Here is a 20,266-nt window from a genome sequence, read left to right as displayed (position 1 = left end):
TGAAATTCATAGCTCTCTGTCTGGTTGTTAAATGCGCAAAACACTCGCAATATGTATCAAAATCTAGTTAAATCGTTGTTTCGCAGCCGCTAGCTGCATAGGCAACTTAGCAAGGGAGTCGGGCTTCGCGCTACTCAATTCTAGAAGGTTATCCTAGTGTCGGGAGCGGGCGCCCTTTCCCGAAGCGCCGGAGAAACCAGTTTGGATGCTTGGCGGGGTAGTTCGAAGAGGGCGCTGCGCTCCTGTGGCGGGTAGAGTTACTGTATATGCTACCGTAGGTAGCAGAGTTGCGCGTAGGTCCGCCATCTTGCCTGAGAAGCAACCAAGTCTATGCGGCGAAGCCGCACTCCGTTTTTGCAGGCGACATGCCTAGCGTATTGACGATCGACCGTGGGCGCTTTTGCATCGCTGTGCACCGCTTTTCCGCCTAATCGCAAACAAAGCGCATCGAAACAGCTGACTGGATTAGATTGTGAAGAAAAAGGCGCTGCCCTTTTTTAGCGCGCGGCGTAAGATGCAGCGCGTATATTAGTTGTTTTTTGGACTTGCATTCACCTGTGCACTTTCTCCGCCCTAATAACGCATGGGCACTCGCGTATCTAGAATAGATTGTGTATTCTATATACGCCGATCAGATGCAGCATTCGTGAACCGCGACGGTAACGATTAGATCGCACCGAATAAACTTAGGGAATATGATGATGTTATTTTATAGATGCCGGAAATCCTACAAAAAGTTTTGTGCGAAAAAGCCACTTCAGAAGGTAGTATAAGGTTCGAAATAACAGCGTATTAAAAACTGGACAAACGTTAGTAATTAAGGTGAACAATCAGATACATTAATAACTTTCATTCGCTTGAATACTGCTTGGCACTCAGGTTTTGTTTCAACAGAGATAAATACGCTACTAAGAGCAGTGCAGTGCTCTTTTAGCATGTAAACAGTAACAAAAAGCACCGAGCCGCAACTGCCCCTTTTTTTGGCAATAAAATCACAACGCGAATTTCAGAGAAAAAAACAAGAACACTAGTGTATGTGCGTGCAAATATTTTGATGTAGTGACCTTTATCAATTGGTGCTCTTTTACAAAGGGAACTGTACTAAATATAATGAGGCCCATACTTGCTTATGTGCCATAGCTCTCGACATGTAGCCAGTCTAAAATATTACTGGTCAATCAGTGACCAACCATTCATATTTCGACTCTGGTACCCCATTAGATATTGTGTAGGAACATATCCATCTACCAGCAAGCAATGGATATCAGCTACACCGGGAAGTGTGACTTCATTATGTGCCTTTTCACTGCAGGGATTCCAAAAGTAGCCTTCTGTGGGAGTGTAGCGAAAGTTTTTCTCGCAGGATTGACATAGCTACATTATAGGGAATAATTCAAAACACAGTTAGGCCCTTACCGTATGTTAATTGACGACATTCATTCCTCTTGCATCCTGCTTCACATAAGCTGTAGCAGATTAAATATTGCCACGTGGTGGTGACGTTGAATAACACAGTAGCAATACTGTGAACAAGAAAACTAACTTTTATTGGGCGAACCTGTGCCCACAAAACAGGCTACACTTATAGCGCAACGATAGCGGCGAACACGCTCGGCGATCGTCGAAAATCTGATCAGTGGGTCAAGCGCGTCGGCTTTTATGCAGCAGTCATCGAATGTTCCAGACTAATCGTTGGGACCCGCATGCCTTCTACAAAGTTCTACACCATTCGCGTCAAGCGATGAAATCAGATAACACAAGGTTCGGCGACAACAGACAGCCGGGTAGAAGCATCGATAACTTTCCAGAAACGTCGGATACATGCAGGCGCGTCCCTCGCTGTGCGATTACATTTGTTAAGCGGCGAAACGTGGTCGCCCGATAAAGATAAGTACACGTGTCAATATATTTACTTAGTAGTAACCTCTTTCATATTCAGAAACAACCCATGCAAGCAGTGCATAATCATGAAAATGTGAGCTGGCATTTTTTACGACACTTCTGTGAAAGCAGTGTGGTGCATCACATGCAGAAAACTGGTAATTCCAGCTAAATCTCCTGTATAGCTCTACGTGCTTCCATTATTTTTAAAGAAATCCAGACTTGCAGAATATTCCAGCTGTGAATTTTTTAGCGCAGCCCAAAAAGCACGTAGCTATTAGTCAAGCAATTTCATCTCATACACACTTGGCGCAATAGGCAGTTGGCTGAAAATTTGTTTGTTCAGGTGTCTTTACCTGAACACCCTTCACTAGTTTTACAAAGGAAGAAAAACAATTACTGCAGTAAGGTTTCACGAGGCAGGCCGACGAAACAAACGTGAGATGCGCTGCGCACGTTGCGTTGTTGCTACGCAGCTAGCACGCACGTGGACAGCGAACGGCAAGATCGGCCGGATTGGATTTGAATTTGACTGGCGATAACTTGCGTCAATCCAGTTCGCTGCAGCGGCGGCGTCGGGAAATACAAAAAATTGGCCCGAACATCTGCTTCTCCGCAATGCACGGTTGCTTGGCTACCACGTGATGACGTTCTGCCAATAGAGGCGGTAGCGGCGTGATAAAACAGACGCGCAACTCTGCTACCTGCGGTAGCACATACAGTAACTCTAGTGGCGGGTAGTGTTCCTGTATATGCTCCCGCAGGGAGCAGAGTTGCGCATACCTTTTCCGGCGCCGCTCGCACCGCTATTGGCCGAGCGCGAAAAATGACGTCAAATGATCCGCGCCGCTGCGAAGCCAACTTTACGGGCGCATCGCCAACTCATGCGAATTTGTCGTTTCCGTCAGTGCCATCGCCATTGCAATCAGCGGACCGTCGATCGTGCGTTGAGAGGAGCAGCTGCGGGTTTCAGGTACGGTATTCGACGATGTGAAGTCAAGGACCTTGGTGAAGTGATACGAAACACATCGTACTGGCACTTGTATTCCAGTATGTCGGGGTGCGGCGCACCACACTGCACAAACCGCACGGAAGTCAGCCATAGGAGTAAATGCTTCAGCCAAGCAAACTAGCTGGAGACACACTGATACTATAGTGAGAGTGTTGTTGCTAACAAGTCTGGGCTTCTTGAGTTTGAATGCACCCTTCAGAGTTTAAAATTGAAATGAATAATATGTACCTCTCTCGTCAACCGCAATTTCTGAAGAGCTAGGACATCGTTGCAGAAAGCACACAAGGGAACAAGGATAAAACGGGTGCTAAGTTGGCATATGCATATTTAGCTCTCGAGCTGTGATAATTGTAATATATTCCTTCTCCGTGTGAAGTTTTGAGAACAGTAAAATTGATTCTAGTCAATTTATTGTCTTGAAGTGCACAGGCTTATTTATTTTGTTAACTGATTGCTGCCATAGAAGCTAAGCCGCAACTGTATGTGTGCTAGCTTGTGAGCATCATGTATCGGCCAGTGGAACAAAAACTTGTCGTTCATTTAAACACGCTAGAAATCTACGTTGTGCTTTGGTGAATGCTGTTTCCTGTGGGCGGGAGTGGAGTGAATGCACTGTTCAATGACGTAAAATTTCCTTGCCTCTGATGCGATAGGTCACAAAGCTTTGCAACCTGGCTTTTTGGCCAAAAGCTGCTTCAGTGATTTCATTGATTTGATACGGTGTCTTGAACTACTGGCTTTTTTCCGAGTGGTAAGAGATCAAGAAAAATGTGTTGTCAGATTACAGTCTGCACTGTGTGAATAATTACTCTGCAAGTTTGCCATCTTGATGTGATTAGTGCAATAAAAATAACCTACTCTTAATAGCTTGTTGCCTTTCCAGTTTCTTTGAATTCCGCCCCCAAGGTTCTAAGAACCAGCACACTTGGCCTGCTGCCAGCAGCCGTTCATGCATTCCCTTGTATGAAATAAATTTGATCTAGAAGCTCTTGCATCTTGAATCTTTTTCTACTTGCAGATTTGCTGCTACTATGTAGCTGATTAGTCTGCGGTATGAATGAATCGTAAAAGCAAGCTTTGCTTAAAATGTGCGCATGTGAACATTTGAAATGCGCTTAAACCTGTGTCTGCACCGCATGTATCGAAAACGTGCAGCTGTTGTGAACGATGGTTAGTGATAAATGACGCTCTGTTAACGGTCACTGACATAACTGCAGGCACGATAGCTCTCTTGGCGACGGTCATTAATCGGCTGGTTTCGGCAGCCAAAATGCGCTAAGTGTCCACCTTACGTGTGTGAAATTTTAAACACTCTTTAAAACATTTCTTGCTTTCTGACAGTGATAAGACAACTTCATATGCATGCTGAAAATCATTGCACCGCGTTTTGTGGCAACGTACTGCGCGTTTGCGAGCGAACTTTGGAGCTGTTCGAGCCACGGGAGTATATTATTTTGGGGAATGGAAGGCGGTCCTACCCCCTATTTGTACGTTCATGTGTGTGTTTGTATATGCGTGTTTACATAGGTACATATAAAGTTTCGGTTGGTTGGAAGCCCACCCCCTACGACTGCACGAATGACTCGTTCGAGCGTAGCCTGTATTAAGAAGTGCCCTTTGCTAAGCGCCTGCGAACAATTGGCGCTTGTAGCTCGCGACCACTAGAGAAAAAGGCGGAACACCGCGCGGCATTTGGCTCCTGCGCGCACGAGGAGTGGCTTCGCTGCAGAGCTGGATCACGACGGCGGACCTATGCGCAACTCTGCTCCCTGCGGGAGCATATACAGGAACACTAGTGGCGGGTAAAATCCCTTGATAATTTGAAAGTAACGACACTCTTTGAACTCTGCCGCCGCCGCGCGACCTCCTCGCCTCCTCCTCGCCCCTAGTGCGTTCCCCCCGCGGTAACCAGTTGTGCCCCCGTTTTTTCTGCACGCCGATTGGTCTCCCTGCCGTTGCCCTTGGAAACGCGCGTATCTTAAGTTTTGCTTGTGTTTTTCTTTTTCGTTCGCGCCATTTTCCTCCTGAGCACGGCTGGCTCGGCGCTTTAGCTCGGCGTAGCGAACGTTCTACGCCATGTTTCCTGCTCTCTGTGCTGGCGCTATGCCGGGCTGCTGCGCATATAACTGCAGCAAGAAGCCTCAAGATGGCTATGCGCTTTGTATGATACCACAAGGAAAGCGTGACCGCTTGCGCAGGAAGCAGTGGCTGCGTGACATTGGCCGAAAGAACTTTATTCCGACAAAGAACAGCGTTGTTTGCGAGCTGAGGCGTCTTTCTTAGACCTCGTAGCACAGCATCCCGTAATGCTGCATTTTTTTTTCGTTCTTCCTACCTGCTCACCAGCGCTTTTGTTGCGGTCGTCCTCAGTATGCTTAATATTCCCCTCGCACGTCGCTAACTGTTGTTATTCAGTCGGAAGTGCAGCATTATAGATTCTGCTTTGCGCCCTGAAAGAATTAGTGGCAAATATACCCGTATATTGCAGGTGATAAGCGTTAGCTAGTCAACGTTGAGTTGTTTTTTTTTAGTTTTAAGCCGAAAGCTTTTAGATCTCTATATTTCAAGGTCGCGTTGTAAACTGGAAGTATCACGTGACCCAAGGAAGGCCAGAGGTGACCCAAATCATGTCCACCCCTGTAGAAGAGAATGATGACCCAAATAATGAATCATTAGTGATTGACATAAGGTAGATTAGGGAGGAATAATGTGATTAGAGTGTATTAAAGAAGATTAAGGTGGATTATAGTGCGTTAAGAAGGATTAAGATGCATGAATAAAGATTAAGGTGGTTGGAGGGGGATTAAGGCGGATTATGGTGAAGGGTTGATGAAAGGGTATTAGGACCGATTAGGGTGGAATAGGGTGCATGAACTAGGATTAGGGAGGATTAAGGTGGATAAAGTAAGATTAAGGTCCATTAATGTGGATTAAGGTGAATATGGTTGATAAAGGGGGATTAAGACCGATTAGGTAGGATTAGTGTAGATTATGGTGGATTAGGGACCATGGAGCTGGATTAGGCTTGATAGAGGTGGATTAGGGTGTATTAAGGTAGAATGGGACTATTAGGCAGGATAACGTTGGATTAAGGTGCATAAATAAGGATTAAGGTGGATGGAGGATTAAGGCGGGTTATGATGGATGCGGATTGATAAAGAGAATTAAGACTGTATATGGTAGGCTAAGGTGCATTAGGGGCGATGTAAGTTGATTAGGTTGTATTAAGGTGGATTGGGAGTACTAAGCTGGATTAAGGTGGATGAAGGAGCATTAAGGTGGATTAGGGTGGACTAAGGTGAAATAGGGTTCATTGAGTATTAAGACCGATTAGACTACCACAATCCTCCTAATGCACATTAATCCACTGAATCCACATTCATCGACCTAAATCCGCCTTCATTCACTTTAATCCACCATAATCCACGAGAGTCCTCCTTAATGCACCCTAATCCACTTTCATCGACCTTAATCTACTCTAACCCTCTTTAATGCACTTTAATCCTCCTTAATCAACCCTGCTGCTTCCTAATTCACTTTAATCCACCCTAATCTACTATAATCGTCCCTAATGCACCTTAATCCACATTCATTTACCTTAGTCCACCCTAATCCCCCTTAATCCACCCTTAACCTCCTTCATTCACTTTAATTCACTTTAGCCCACCTAATCCTTAATGCACCTTAATCCTTCTTATTCACCCTCATCCTCCTTCATGCACTTTAATCCACCCTAATCCACTATAATGGTCCTTAATGCACCTTCATCCACCCTAATCCACCTTCATCGACCTCAATCCAACCTTGTCCTCCTTTATGCACCTTAATCCACTTTCATCAACTTTAATCCACCTTAACGCTCCTTAATACACCCGAATTCATCTTAATCCAATCACTAATCATCATTACTTTGCTAATCGTTAATCATCTCCTATGCGCGGCTGCACATGCTTTGGTTCGCTTCCTGCCTTTCTTCGGTCACGTGATATTCTCTGTAGTCACAACGGGACCATGAAACAGAGGTCTAAGGCTTTCGCTTAATAAACCACGTACAAAGGGATGTGTCACAAGCAATACTAGATCAGACGCATGAAGTAAAGCATCTGATCATGTGGCAGAAAAAATTGTCTGGAGCATAGAACTCGCCCCAAAGCTCCCTTTACATCGGTATACCCCGTTCATACGGCTTTAAGAAAAAAACCAACCTCCTCATAAACGTTGCCTTCAGCATTATCGATGCTGTTATTAGCATTTCTCAAAATTTTGAACCCCAGTGGGGCGCGCAACTGGCCCAAAAGAACACGCCTCCATAGAATCCTGCGGCCCGTCCGCGGGAGCCAAGGAGGAATAGCGTGCCGTGCGCAGCCGGCGCGTGAGGAGAATCGAGGAGGAAAGCGCCGTGAGGAGGAGAGTGTCGCTACTTTCAGATTATCAAGGGGTTTTAGTGGCGGGTTACCGACGCCAGCCGAAGGAATGCAGACATAAGTCGTCGTCAGTTTTTGGTAGCACGTGTAACGACGTAGTTCACTTTGTTGCAGCCTTTATTTTCGTTGAGACCGTAGTGCCGCGGCTTGGTGCGATGCGACGTTGAACTTCTGTGATAATGCCTTCAAAAAAAGAGAGGACATGTTTTGTTCCCCTTTGTAAGGGCGGTTACAAGTAGTCTATAGAAAAGGTGTCGTTGTTCCGCGCTCCATCCGACCCTGTTCGCTTGAAGGCCTGGGCAAGGAACATCAAGAGAGACGTTGGAAAACGAAAGGCTGACCACCTAACAGAAATTATTGATGAGCTATTGGATGATGGCAATTTGGAGTGTGCAGAATCTGTGTTGAAAACACAAGGCAAGCAGTTTGATCATGACAACTGTGTCGAAAAGCACAGTGACAGTAGATTAGTATATTATATAGCCGGCTATGTTGTCAGAAAGTCTTTAAAAAAATTTCCATGCCCAGAGTGTGCCTCTTGCCTTTGTATTTTGCATCAAATCCCGGCCACGGCGGCCGCATTTCGATGGGGGCGAAATGCGAAAACACCCGTGTGCTTAGATTTAGGTGCACGTTAAAGAACCCCAGGTGGTCAAAATTTCCGGAGTCCTCCACTACGGCGTGCCTCATAATCAGAAAGCGGTTTTGGCACGTAAAACCCCAAATATTATTATTATTATTTGTATTTTGCCCCTACAAGCAGATTCTGATGTAAATTCTATACTAACCAGGCAGTTTGATAAGGGGGCTTGATCTACCCTTCCAAAGCTGTTGAGGAGCTTGTTTGTAAAGTTGAGGACACATTTACTGTGCATTTCAGCAGGAATCAGCTTCATGCTGAAAGCATGGTCTGCTTTTTGCATTTCCTTCAGGGAGCGAAGCTTAAAGAAGTGGGTTGCAGTGAGCATGGGCGGTGTTTGACAACAAACATAATAAAGTTCTATGCACTGACGAGGCTGCACTTCTTTGCAAAAACAAAGAACATGGAACGGAGCACTCAAAGAGAAAAACAGAAGCTCCTGAAAATGAGGCGATGCCAGTAGAATGACAGTCGCGAAAATGCTCCCTGCTTTTGTACATACCTACCTTCGTTGTGCAATAAAAAAAAAAAAAAACTTGTAACATAGGTTTTGAAAGCGCTCCCCATACAGCGTTTTTGCGGACCATAGTGTGCAATTTTGTAATGCTGCAGTAAACTATATGCACAAGAAAAACGGAATGCATTCCATTTTCTCTCCACGCTTGTGGGCTGATTAGTGTCGCTTATCCCGTAGAAAAAAAAAAATACCAACCCCATTTTATTACGGCCGCTTGCGTAGCTTCCGTCACTCTGGTTAAAATGGCAGCACAACAGGGACGAAGACAAGGCACATAGAAACACATGACAAGTGCACCGTCTAGTTTCTGTGTGTCTTCATCTCTTACGCTGCCATCATAACCAGCTATGGGCGAACTAGCCCAAAACGAAGTTTTATTTCACCGCTCGTCACGATAAGCGTACTGGCCAATATTGTAAGGTTGACTAGCCCTCATAGATTATTGCGTGCCTGTTTTCTGAACTTGCAAATCGGCGGAAAGCGCCGGTCACTTGCGAGCGCACGCTGCAAAGCGCGCCGGAGCCCGCAAGAGCAACCCGCCAGCGAGCGCTGGCGCCATCTGCCGGAGCATAGCAAAGTATTTCACGTCGGTACGCGCCTTCATGACACTAGGATAACCTTCTAGCCTCTATACAATTACTGCCCCTTCGCAACGGCAGGTGGCGCTACGTGTCTTGCAAAACTCCAGAGTCTGACGTCCTTCGCATAGAGTTTCCATCGGGCTAACCCTGCATCTACGCGCCACCGCCGCTTTCTGGTCAGCGGAAACGTGTATGGAGGGGCTGTACATCGGGCCAGAGCATCCGCGGTTCTGCAGTCGGCAGTGCGCGCGCGCGTCCCGCAGTGCTTGCTGGGATTGCACCCCAGCGCACCGCCGATTTTCTCGGTGCGAGACGGGGCAATGGAAAACCGCTCCAACAGGGTGCGCTTCCGGTGATCGAGGATGGTCGGTGCGCACCGGTGCGGTTGTTCGAGGATGAAAGTGCGCACCAAGGCTCCCCGGTGCACACCGGTGCGGGTGATCGAGGACGCTATAAGGAGAGGCCCTGACGTCACTCTTTGTGAAGCTAAAGTGAAGCCGGAAGTTGGCGTTGCTCATGGCATTGCTCCGCCCATCGGGCCAGCTCTCCTCGGCTGTTTACATTTCTCGCGAAACCACACCGCGCTACGCGCAACCGTGCTGCTCGGACCCGCGCGCTCCGCAGCAATACTAAACAATCGTAAGCACGTTAGCATGATTCCGCGAAAGAGGGCAACATTTCCCACGGATATTCCTTCGTCCGTAGCCATTGCCATGGCGCGGTACATTGCGTACAGCGTTGCATGCGCGTTAATTTCACGAACTTTAGTTCCTCCTGTCCCACCTGGCCACAGCAACATGCGGTAGAGCACGGTCCAGATAATGCAGCGCAACAAAACACGGAGACCAGCGCAAACCTGCCCGCACCTTTTCCACGGTACGAAACCTACGGAGCGACACGTGTGAGCGCACAGAACCATAACAAAGCCGCCATTGTGGCCCGAAAGGCGTGGCCGCTACAACAAAGAAATAAAAAACAGCAAAAAAGAGGAGAACCTACTACGTCATTTCTTCCCACTTTCTTCCACACTTTTCTCCTAGCTCGCGGAGGGGGTATTGGCCTCGAGCTCCACCACTGAAGAAATGGCCATGCTTAGCTTGGTTAAGCCAAGAATGCGTTGCATATTGCGCGGTCAGGTGCTGGCTGCGGCCGCGCGCGACCGCGCCAGTTGGGGCCCCGTTTTCCTCCGTGACGTCACGCGCCGGCGCAGCGCCCCTAGCGGGAGGAGCGGGAGTCAGGTGGTGGCTGCATAGAGTTTCTCACTACATTACCTAGAGGGAAATCTGGCGCTGCTGCGCTGTGGTATGCATGGGAATGCAGGTATATTGTGGATTCGGATTGGCATCGTTCTCGTAGAGACAGGACACCTAGAAGACTCGCTTGGCAAATACCGTTCCGTCTGTCATAATGATTCATTTTCTACTAGAACAGCACGTGAAAAGCTGTTTTTAACTTTATTATTACGCGATAACATGTTTTGTTTAACTATGGGAACTTGTTCATGCGTGTACGACTACATGTTACGTAAAAAGTATCAGCGGGCCGCTAAAGTTGGAGGACAGACGACAAGGTTCGCGCTCGCTTTGAAACAGTTGGTCGTCTGTTCTTGCTTTTCTTCTCTTGGTCATGCATCGTGGGTGAGTAAAGATGTAATATGCGTGAATGGAAACATTTTATGAAGATTTTACTTTGAGAACGCGTTATTTGCGTAGCCATATCCACGTTTTAGACAAAGCCTCTTACAACACCAGCCAACGCGAGCCTCGCAGACACATATACCGTCATTCCCATGACGGCACGGTGCCCCCTTAAGAAACTCCCATAGACGGTGGCGCCAGATTACCCTCTAGGTGTTATAGTGAGAAACTCTATGGGTGGCTGCGGCCGCGCGAGTTGGGGCCAAGGAGGATATATAAAACTTGCTGGAGTGGAAGCCGCCTATACGCGCCTATGGGCAAGGGTGAAGCCGCGCCGAACGGCCGGCGGCCATCTTACCAGAGGCAAAAAGCAGCGGCGCAGCCGCGCCTGTCCGCGCTTCTACTTTTTCGCGCTGCTCATGAAGGCGCTCGCATTCAGAAACCAATGAAAACAAGTGCTTCTGGTTGTGAACGGTTATCTCCCATCAACTGTAGCAGCCAACTGGCGTGAAGAAGGCTATTTAACTGCGGAAATATTAAGGAGAAAAGCATAGCGCAGCCGCACTTTTTCGCGTTTGCAAAGCAACGCTAACGAGCGGTTCTAGTATTAAACGTCTATTTTTCGGCAACCAGAGGGAAACTGGCATGTACAAGGCAGTTTGCCAGCTCAAATATTAAGCAGAAAAGCTTAGCACTGCCGCGCTCGTGCTTTTCCGCGCTGCGGATGACGTTGCTCGCATTTACAGAGCAACAAAAACAAGTGGTTCTATAGTTATATACATTTATTTTCCATCAGCTAGCAGAAAACTGGCATGTAAAAGGCAGTATAACTGTACAAATATTAAGGATAAAAGCGTAATGCAGCTGCGCTCGCGCTTTTTCGCTTTGCTGATGCAGCTGCTCCCATTTAGAAAGGAATGCAAATGTGCGGTTCTAGTTGTAGTCGTTTATTTACCATCAACCAACAGCCAACTGATATGCAGAAGGCAGTTCAAATGAGCAGATATTAAGGAGAAAATCTCACATACAGTCAAGAACACCATGACAAACACCCTACTGGTGATTGAAAATAATCACCCTCGACAAAAGTGGTCTCACTTTGTTTTTGATCAGTTCACGGTTTCGTTCTTTCGTCATGTGGTGTATTCTCACTTTTATATATTCTTCAGCGATTTTTTTGCACAAAATATAAATATGGTTATCAAGTGGATCAAGATCAAGGATGTGGTCCTCCAGTTTCTGGAACCAGTTTTTCTCTGTGCAGGTGCCCAGGACTTCAAGGATGAGGTGTTTTGATCTTACCGTCACCATTTTAATAGTATCATATTCTGCCTGTAGCCGTCGCAGCCCCTTTTCAACTGCTTCACACAGGCCAACGACGTCTTGTGACGGTGAAATGAGTCCACCTCGGCTCTTTTGCCTAATTAAAGGTGCCAGTTCATCCGAGTGCAGGGCTGCGATGCACAGTTCACATGTTACCGTTGAACGAACTTTCCGAACGACGAAACCTGCAATGTACGGCACTACAGCACCAACAAAAGCTGACAGGCTTTCTGGGCAGTCAATGCGATGGGTATCGTGGTCGTCGGCCTGCAGGATTGATGACCTGCGCATATCAGTAAGCATGCTGCTTCCACCTACCAAAGCTCCTGTAGTTGTTGGATTTAGAATTGAGACTATGTCTTGGGAGCAGTTTCCAGAGCTTGATGAAGTCACTTCTGTCTGAACCAACAGACGCTTGTATGCAGCCATGAACTGCGCAGCGGTTGGGTTGTTGTTATGACCACCTCGTGCACGAATGGACCCGAAGAAGTTTTCGGCGTGATCTTGGCTAAGCTTGTGCGTCAGCAAGTATTTCAGCTTATCCTTGCGAACAAGCTCATCGAACAATTTTTCTGTGCTGGTCATGCACACCAAAAATCCAACGAACCCAGTTTTCTTCAGCCCTTCTATTACTGGACGCCCTGCAGGGTCTCTTAGCCCTTGTATGTAGGCACGGGCCTCGGAAAAGAATAGCTTCCAGTGGGCTTCATTCTGCTTGCGAAGAGGTGCCTTATAGGACCTTGCAAGTGGGTTTCGAGAGTTCATGATGTCGAACAAGCGATCAAAAAGCCTAATCAACTTAGCTGTTGCAGTGGCACCCTTGAACTGTGGCAGCTTGAGCACTTGTTCGCAGAAGTCCAAGGCGTCAGCAACTGAAGCACTCAACGCGTGTACTGCATATCGTACTTTCATTTTTTGCTTTTCCCACTGGACATGCACCTTTGTGAGCTTGTTTGTGACGCTTGTGGCGGCTCAGCTGGTGAAGCAAACGGAAAGACAGCTGGAGAGGCAACTGGAGAGGCACACAAGGTCATGTAAAACTGCCTCGCCAGTGCAAGAACTCCATCTGGTGAGTCGACTATGCTACCATCACTTGGATCTATTAGGGAAAAGAGAGTTGTGTTCTTCCTTGAAAGATGCTTACGTAGGACGTTTCTGCTGCACCACGCTTCCATTTCCCACAGCTCTGCTCAGGCTGTGGCCCTCAAGCCGTCCCAGCGTCGCTGCAGGAGAATCCGAAGTTTCTTTCGGAGTGAGGCCAGAGCCGAAGCAACACCAGGCCCGCCGGACAGTGGCATCGAGAGCAGGAGGATCGCGTCGGAGACGATTTTAATCTCCCCACGCTCCTCGTGCGCTCGAAGCTTGCCCCAAGACCTGAAACACTCACGCACTCTGACCTTCACGTCATCCCATTCTGTGCCACTTAGATTCGCTGTGTTGTGAAGCGATCGAAATTTAGGAAACGCGAGAAAAATACAGCTGCACTATACCGACCACGAGAGTTACTTTGCACTGCACCGTGGCCTACGAGACTTACAAGCTCACGGCGCCTCCGCGCTAGCCACCCTACCCGCGCCCCCGACGGAAGCGCCAAATTTTACCAAATTTTAATTTTAATAAGCGCCAATAATATTCAAAATATTATCTATTATTAGTAAGTAAACATTTTTCTGGTATCAGTGCAACTACCGTTAGAATCCAGGCGGCGCTAGCGTCGCCTGCGAAAATCGGCCCCATTGGCCTTATGGGAATGTTACGCGCTTGACTAGGTTCAGTCTATAGTTCAGTTTTCAAATTTCCGTGACTGCGTGGACCAACCACCGAGCCTCGCATCTCGTGGCGCTGCTGTCGCGCTTTGCTCGGTCAGCACGGCGCGGACAGGGCGACGAAGCACTGTCCGTTGTTTATGTGTTTTGGCGCGTTGTATACATACGTGTTTTGCTGCAGTCTCGGTGCATTTTTGCGACACTCTTATGCGTTTTAAATGCTGTGCGCGTTTTGAAGAGTTTACGGGCCGTATCATCCAATTTTATTTGGTGACGCGAATGCATATTTATGCTCCGTTCCTGCAGCGATAACTTACTTAGAATGTGCAAGTCTGCTCGCAAGGGAGCAAAGCTCACGTAGGTTTCAACATTGCACTTGTGAATGCGGTGCTCTGATGAAACAAATAGTGCTAGCTTCATTTTTTTACCCCGAAATGAAGTGCTGAGAGTGTGTATATACCGTACGTCCCAGCTAACTTCAGCCAGAGTTTTAAAATATGCGAATGCCGCGTAGCTGGGCACAACCAAGGCAATGTTTGCCGTAGCTTTGAGATATTCAAATAATTATAAATCCGCCTAGTTAGGTGATGCGTAGTTAATTCATTATTATTTAATAATTATCCAATAATTGTTAGTGTACTTCTTAATTCACTCTTTAATAAATTAGTTCATCTAGTTATGTAATTCGTTGCCACCACCAAAGGTCGAGGCTTCAACTCTCACCAACGACCATGGGTTCGAGTACCTTAACTCTACTTTAATTAACTGTGCCTTAATTAACTTCGTCTAATTCACTCTGCCTTGACTGGCGACTTGAACTGCCTCGATTGGTTCGCTTGGGCTCCCGTGACTTTTTTGGACCATCGTGTGGTCGCGCTAACATCGCCTCATGCGTTCGCATTAATAATTAATTCGTACTAAGCAGCAACAGCTGATTACAACTATTAATCAGCTACTTACAGCTACTCATCAGCAACAGCTGATTAATATAGAGCACAGTGGACGGCCGGGGCTGCTGCGGCCCTGGACTAAGGACTCCACAGCGCACTCTGGGGCAGCGCAGCAGCATTCTCACAGCTACGTAAAGTTTTTTAATCAATCTCCTAAACGCGAGACTATACAAACATTTAAAGACGCATCGGTGAAAACACTTGAGGTTTGTTCGATTCAGAAAAAGGTGCACGGCACCTCAAACGAAAAAGTGCAGGGGGTGCCGGGCTGCACCCACTCGCTGCAAGGTTCAAGGGTGCAGTGCACCACGGCGGCACCTTGCCTTGCACCCCGTTCAATCGAGCACGGGGGTGCAGGGTGCACTGCTGCACCTCGGGGAATCGAGGGTCTAGGTGCAGAAGGTGTAGAGAAACTTGGCTGAATCGAATAGACCTTTGCTGAGTACGTAAGTTGCGAAGTCTGAGGACTCAAGCCCCTTCGCCCATAGAGTTTTCTACAAAAATTTTTGTAGGAAAGTATGCCTTCACCAACGCAGAGCTGCGCCCGCGTAGAGCTACCTGCGGTGCTCCCGGCATCTGGCAGCAAACCAAGACAAGGGGGCACACGCGATGTACGGCGCCTACCATATATATAGAGTTAGTAGCCCCTACGGAGAGTTTGACAACTGAACCTAGTCTAGTAACGTTGGCCATAACTGCGGTCGCAAGTTAGCGCTGTCTACGCGAGCAGGCCTGCGTCGCCAAGTGGCCCACCGATACGCGCGAACCGTCAAACGACCTTTTCAATGTGCCTTTCTGACTTGGCTATCGAGTAGTACGTCTTAGGTCAACGATGGGTGTAAGCACGTACGTGCGTGGGTTGAGTGAACCAGAATAATCGCGTTATGAAAACGAAGTGCGCTCGTGAGAATGTGTCGACCAGCTCTAACTCAAAGATCATCAGCTTCGGCGCGATGTCGGACTACTGCTTCGCGTGGACGTCGCAGACATCAAGGATTGCACTGCGAGTGCAACGAGCTTCGCGTCCCGCGGGAAATCGAAATCCTACAAGTCGACGGAAGGCCGCCTGGCGAGCGGCTGGGTGCAGCAGCTGCGCGTCAAAGTGCTCGCGTAACATGATCGCCCTCATTACGGAATTTACACCGCGCTGTCCACTTGCGTCGTCAAAGGATAGCGTTACATTTGCTTCAATGAAAAAAAGAAGACCCCCCTCCTCCCCTAGAACTAAACACTGATTTTACACAGCCTTCGTAATTTTTATGTTACGTCAATTATTCTGGTCTTGCCAAAACAGTCTTTTTTTTTGCCCTCCCAGCCAGGTTTGTCAATCAGAATCATTCGATGAAAAGCCACTCGCACCATGGCTTCTCGCAAAATAAAACGGCGAAGTGCTGGCGGCACACTGCGCTTGCAGGGCAGGCCTGGCAGAGGCGTGCTCGCACATAGCTGCTGTGCTCTTTGACATTAAAGTTGCAGTTAAGAAGAGAAATAGCCACGTATCGAGAGGAACCCAATCTGGACAACATATTCTTATCACCGAGTGTCTTTCTTGTGTGACTGCTGCATCGGAACATAGCACAGTTCACCGCGACACCGAAACTCAGTTGACGCACGGCCATGCCGGAGCGTAGTCTGTCCGGATACGTAAACATTGTACGTAGACCTGTTCGTAGACGTAGAACAGCAGTGCGCTCGAGACACTGAAACGTCCTGCTTATATATCAGCGACTGGATAAGAAAACAAGGCGAACGGCGGGCCAAAAGATAGGAATCAGATGCTCGCGCGAGTAAGACCGCTGCCATTTTTTTCGATGCTCCCCGACCGTCAGTATGGCTATGGTGTTCTAGTATGGAGCGGTTGCCCCAGCGACACTGTCGCCGCCTCGCGGGATGGATGGGTGGATGGAAGGTAGCAGCGTCCCCTTTGAAACGGGGCGATGGCAGTTGCCACCATGCTCAGATTTTTATTTTACCTTTTATTTTTATCTGTGTTGTGTGTTATTGAATTTCTCGATTTTCTTTAAATACGTCTTCCTACCCTTTTAACCTTATGTCACCTCTCTGCTTTTGAGCCACCAAACCTCCAATCACCTTTTGCTAATTTCCACCGCATATTTATTTACATGACTATCATCTCTGAACCCTAGGGCCTTAGGAAGGGTGACTGTGGCCGCATCGACATCGGGATTGATACCATCACATTCTAGTACACTCTAAGAACAGTTTACACCCTTTGGCTTGCCCCTTCTGCCACACAAAGATAATCGTCATCTGCCTTGATGCGTTTCCTTTCTTTATCGCTGCGAGCCCAGAACTTTCCAGTAACTAATGGCACGCGCGTTATCAGCATAGAACAGTTTACACCCTTTGGAGTGCCCCTTCTGATAACGCGCGTGCCGTTCGTCACTGGAAAGTTCCGGGCTTGCAGCGATAAAGAAAGGAAACGCATCAAGGCAGATGACGATTATTCTTGTGTGGCAGAAGCGGCAAGCCAAAGGGTGTAAACTGTTCTTAGAGTGTATGAGGTGTTCCATCGTTTCTACATATTTACCACACACAGTACATGTGTCTTCCTCTTCGTTAAATTTCTTTTTATAGCTCCGCGTTCTAAGACATCCTGATCTAACTTCAAAGAGTAGGGCACTGCCTCTTGAGTTATCATAAAACGCTTCCTTCCTGATCTGCTGTTTCCAGTATCGATATAGTTCTACACTATGCTTCTTTTCCATTGAATTTATCCAATTTTTACCTTCCGCATTTTTATCCTGTCGTTTAATGCTCTGTCCTTTTTCGTCCTCGTGTCTGGCATACTTACTGGTTAGCTTCCTAGTTCTTTTCCGCCATTGTGAGTCAACGCTCTTTCTGTATAGGTATTTAAACACCTTAGCTGCCCACCTGTTATCATCCAATTTCCTCAGACGTTTTTCGTATAGGATTTTACTCTGAGCTTCCCGTGCTTCGAATGATGCCCAGCCCATATCTCCCTGTACTGCTTCGTTTGTGGTTTTCCCGTGGGCACCTAGTGCTAACCTTCCCACGGCTCTCTGATTTACTTCTAGTCTCGACTGAACCTCTGCCCTTAAACACAGGACCGCATTCCCGAAAGTAAGCCCCGGCACCATTACTCCCTTCCAAATGCCTCTCAGTACCTCATACCTGTTGTAACCCCACAATGCCTTATGTTTCATTATCCCGGCATTTCTTCGCCCTTTTGCTATTAGAGACTGTTCGTGCTTTTCCGTGTACATCTGCCCTTTGTTTATCCATACCCCGAGATACTTGTATTCGGCCACTCGGGGTATTTCGTGGCCTTGTATTGTAAGCTCCTGATCAGTTGTATCGTTGAAAAACATGCCACCGGACTTAGCTGCACTAAAACTGAAACCTAAACTGTCTGCTTCGTCCCCACGGTAATTAACCAGAGTTTGCAAATCTTCCTGGCTATCTGCTAACAGTATCTGCTAACAGGGTCGAGCTCAGTGCATACCTCCTATGGGGCATAGAGTTTCCCACAAATTTTTTTGTAGGAAACTCTATGCTATGGGGCTCTTGCATTGCCCAGGGGGCGCTGCGAAAATGGTGCTAAAAAGCGCCTTCTGTCCTCAACTGGGTAGTGCCAAGCTCGGTCGTCTGCTTCGGAAAGCACGTTTAGAATATGGACCCGCCACTTTCGGTTTTGTTGTTCCGCGGCTTGCAGCGAATATCGGGCGCCGAATATTTTTTTCAGGGGTGGCACGCTGCGTAAAGGCAATAACTTATGCAACGCCGAATACGTGTACGCCGTTCAAGAAAGAAGCGGCGAAGTTTTAGCGCGGTGTCAATCTGAACTTCAGGTAAGGTTTGCACGCTGCTAGATTCAGGCACACAAACGCGAGGAAATGCTTGCTATAAATGAATTCACAGCAGCGATAAGCCGGCATCATGTGCGCGGAACTCCTCGAGCGCACGATCGTACGCGCCGCGACGGCAGCAGTATTTCGACATGCCGCGAAACGGCGGGCCTCCTGCAATCTTTGTTGACCATAGAGTTACTATACTGACTCTAGAGGACAAGCTACCCATAGGGCCCATGCATTGAAATCGGGAACCGCAAGAGCGCCGCCATACTGCTACGCGCCGAGGTTGCCAGCTCCTGAGACGCTTGCTAGACTTGGTGACAGTAGTCAGTTTTAATCCGGCAACAGTAGCAGCGTAGCAGCATGGCGTCTCGCTTGTACTGTCGTGATGTGTGCGTGCAGCCGTGTGTTTGGGCTTTATAAGTTGGTTCTTTATTCTATGTTGCGGGACGGTGCGGGTGTGGTCCATGTTGGCCGTACAGGTGGCAGTTATGCAACCGAGGGATGATCCTGTTGAAATTTCCGGCGGTATGCGGTTTTCAACGGTCACGCCTGTTACAGGAGTGTCACTCGACGAGGTTACGCGCTCGAAGCTGTGGTCAGATTCCTCGTTGGCGTTCCGTTATTCTCTTCGCACGAGCGCGGTATTTTGCAAAAGCCGCTTTCGCGATCTATCGTCGCTACGATAAATCGGGCTTTTTTATTATTATAAGCACTGATCCAGTTGGGGTAGGGCACATGTAACCTACAAACGGAAGTCTCAGGAGAGCACCTGAGATTATAATAAAGCAGGCGGCGCAGGAACTCCAGGGCACCCAAGGGACAGTGGGGGGATCAAAGCTCGAAGCAGAACGGTACGTAGGTTGGGGCCGCCGAGGCAGGTGTGTGCCAGGGAGTGTTCGCACGGACAGCTCCCCTGGCACGCGCAGCAGAGCCTCGCAAGGTCGAGATACTTTAAAGGCACCTGCGCCCATGATCTTTCTTTTGCCTCGGTGCAGTGTGCACGATTAAAGAGAATAATATGGAGGGCATCCGGTGCAGTCGCGAATGCGTCATGACAAATGTAGCTCGCGTCGCCTGGCGTGTGCAGTAATATCAGAGTTGGTTGTGTGAACTTTATGCATAATACGTTTTGTTACGGTACCTTAACGCAATGGGTCTAGAGGACGGTGTTGGTACATTTTTTCGTACCGCCCTAATCCTATACCCCCTACTACAAACACACACATACCCCCCTCTTTTTATGTATACATACAATTCCTTGCCATGACGGATCCATAGCCTCCTTTATTTTTGAAAAATAGAGGAGGCTATGGACCAATTGACCAGTTCAAGTTGTCAACTTGTCAGTAACTGTCATAGGAATCACTGTATTAAACACAATTCCACGATCGGATTGCTTACTTTCATTTTTTGTTGTAACACTGAGGACTACATAGAACTTTATTTTGTATATGTGAGAGAAGTATGTGGATCACGAGCTTAAGCCAATGTGCGATACACAGACAAAGCAGCTGCTACAACATGAACTGCATTGAGGGCCACACAACACATACGTAATTAAAGGTGCAAAATATAGGGGAAGCTTCAAAATACGCTCTGTAGCACTGCAAAGTGTAACATAGATTGTATGTGTACAATAGATGTTCAAAAATACAATGCATCGATGTCCCATTTGCCTTCAAGTTTATTATCAAGT

This window comes from Dermacentor variabilis, chromosome 6, assembly GCF_050947875.1.
Source record: "Dermacentor variabilis isolate Ectoservices chromosome 6, ASM5094787v1, whole genome shotgun sequence".
Lineage (NCBI taxonomy): Eukaryota > Metazoa > Arthropoda > Arachnida > Ixodida > Ixodidae > Dermacentor > Dermacentor variabilis.
Note: the sequence above shows the minus strand (reverse complement) of the source record.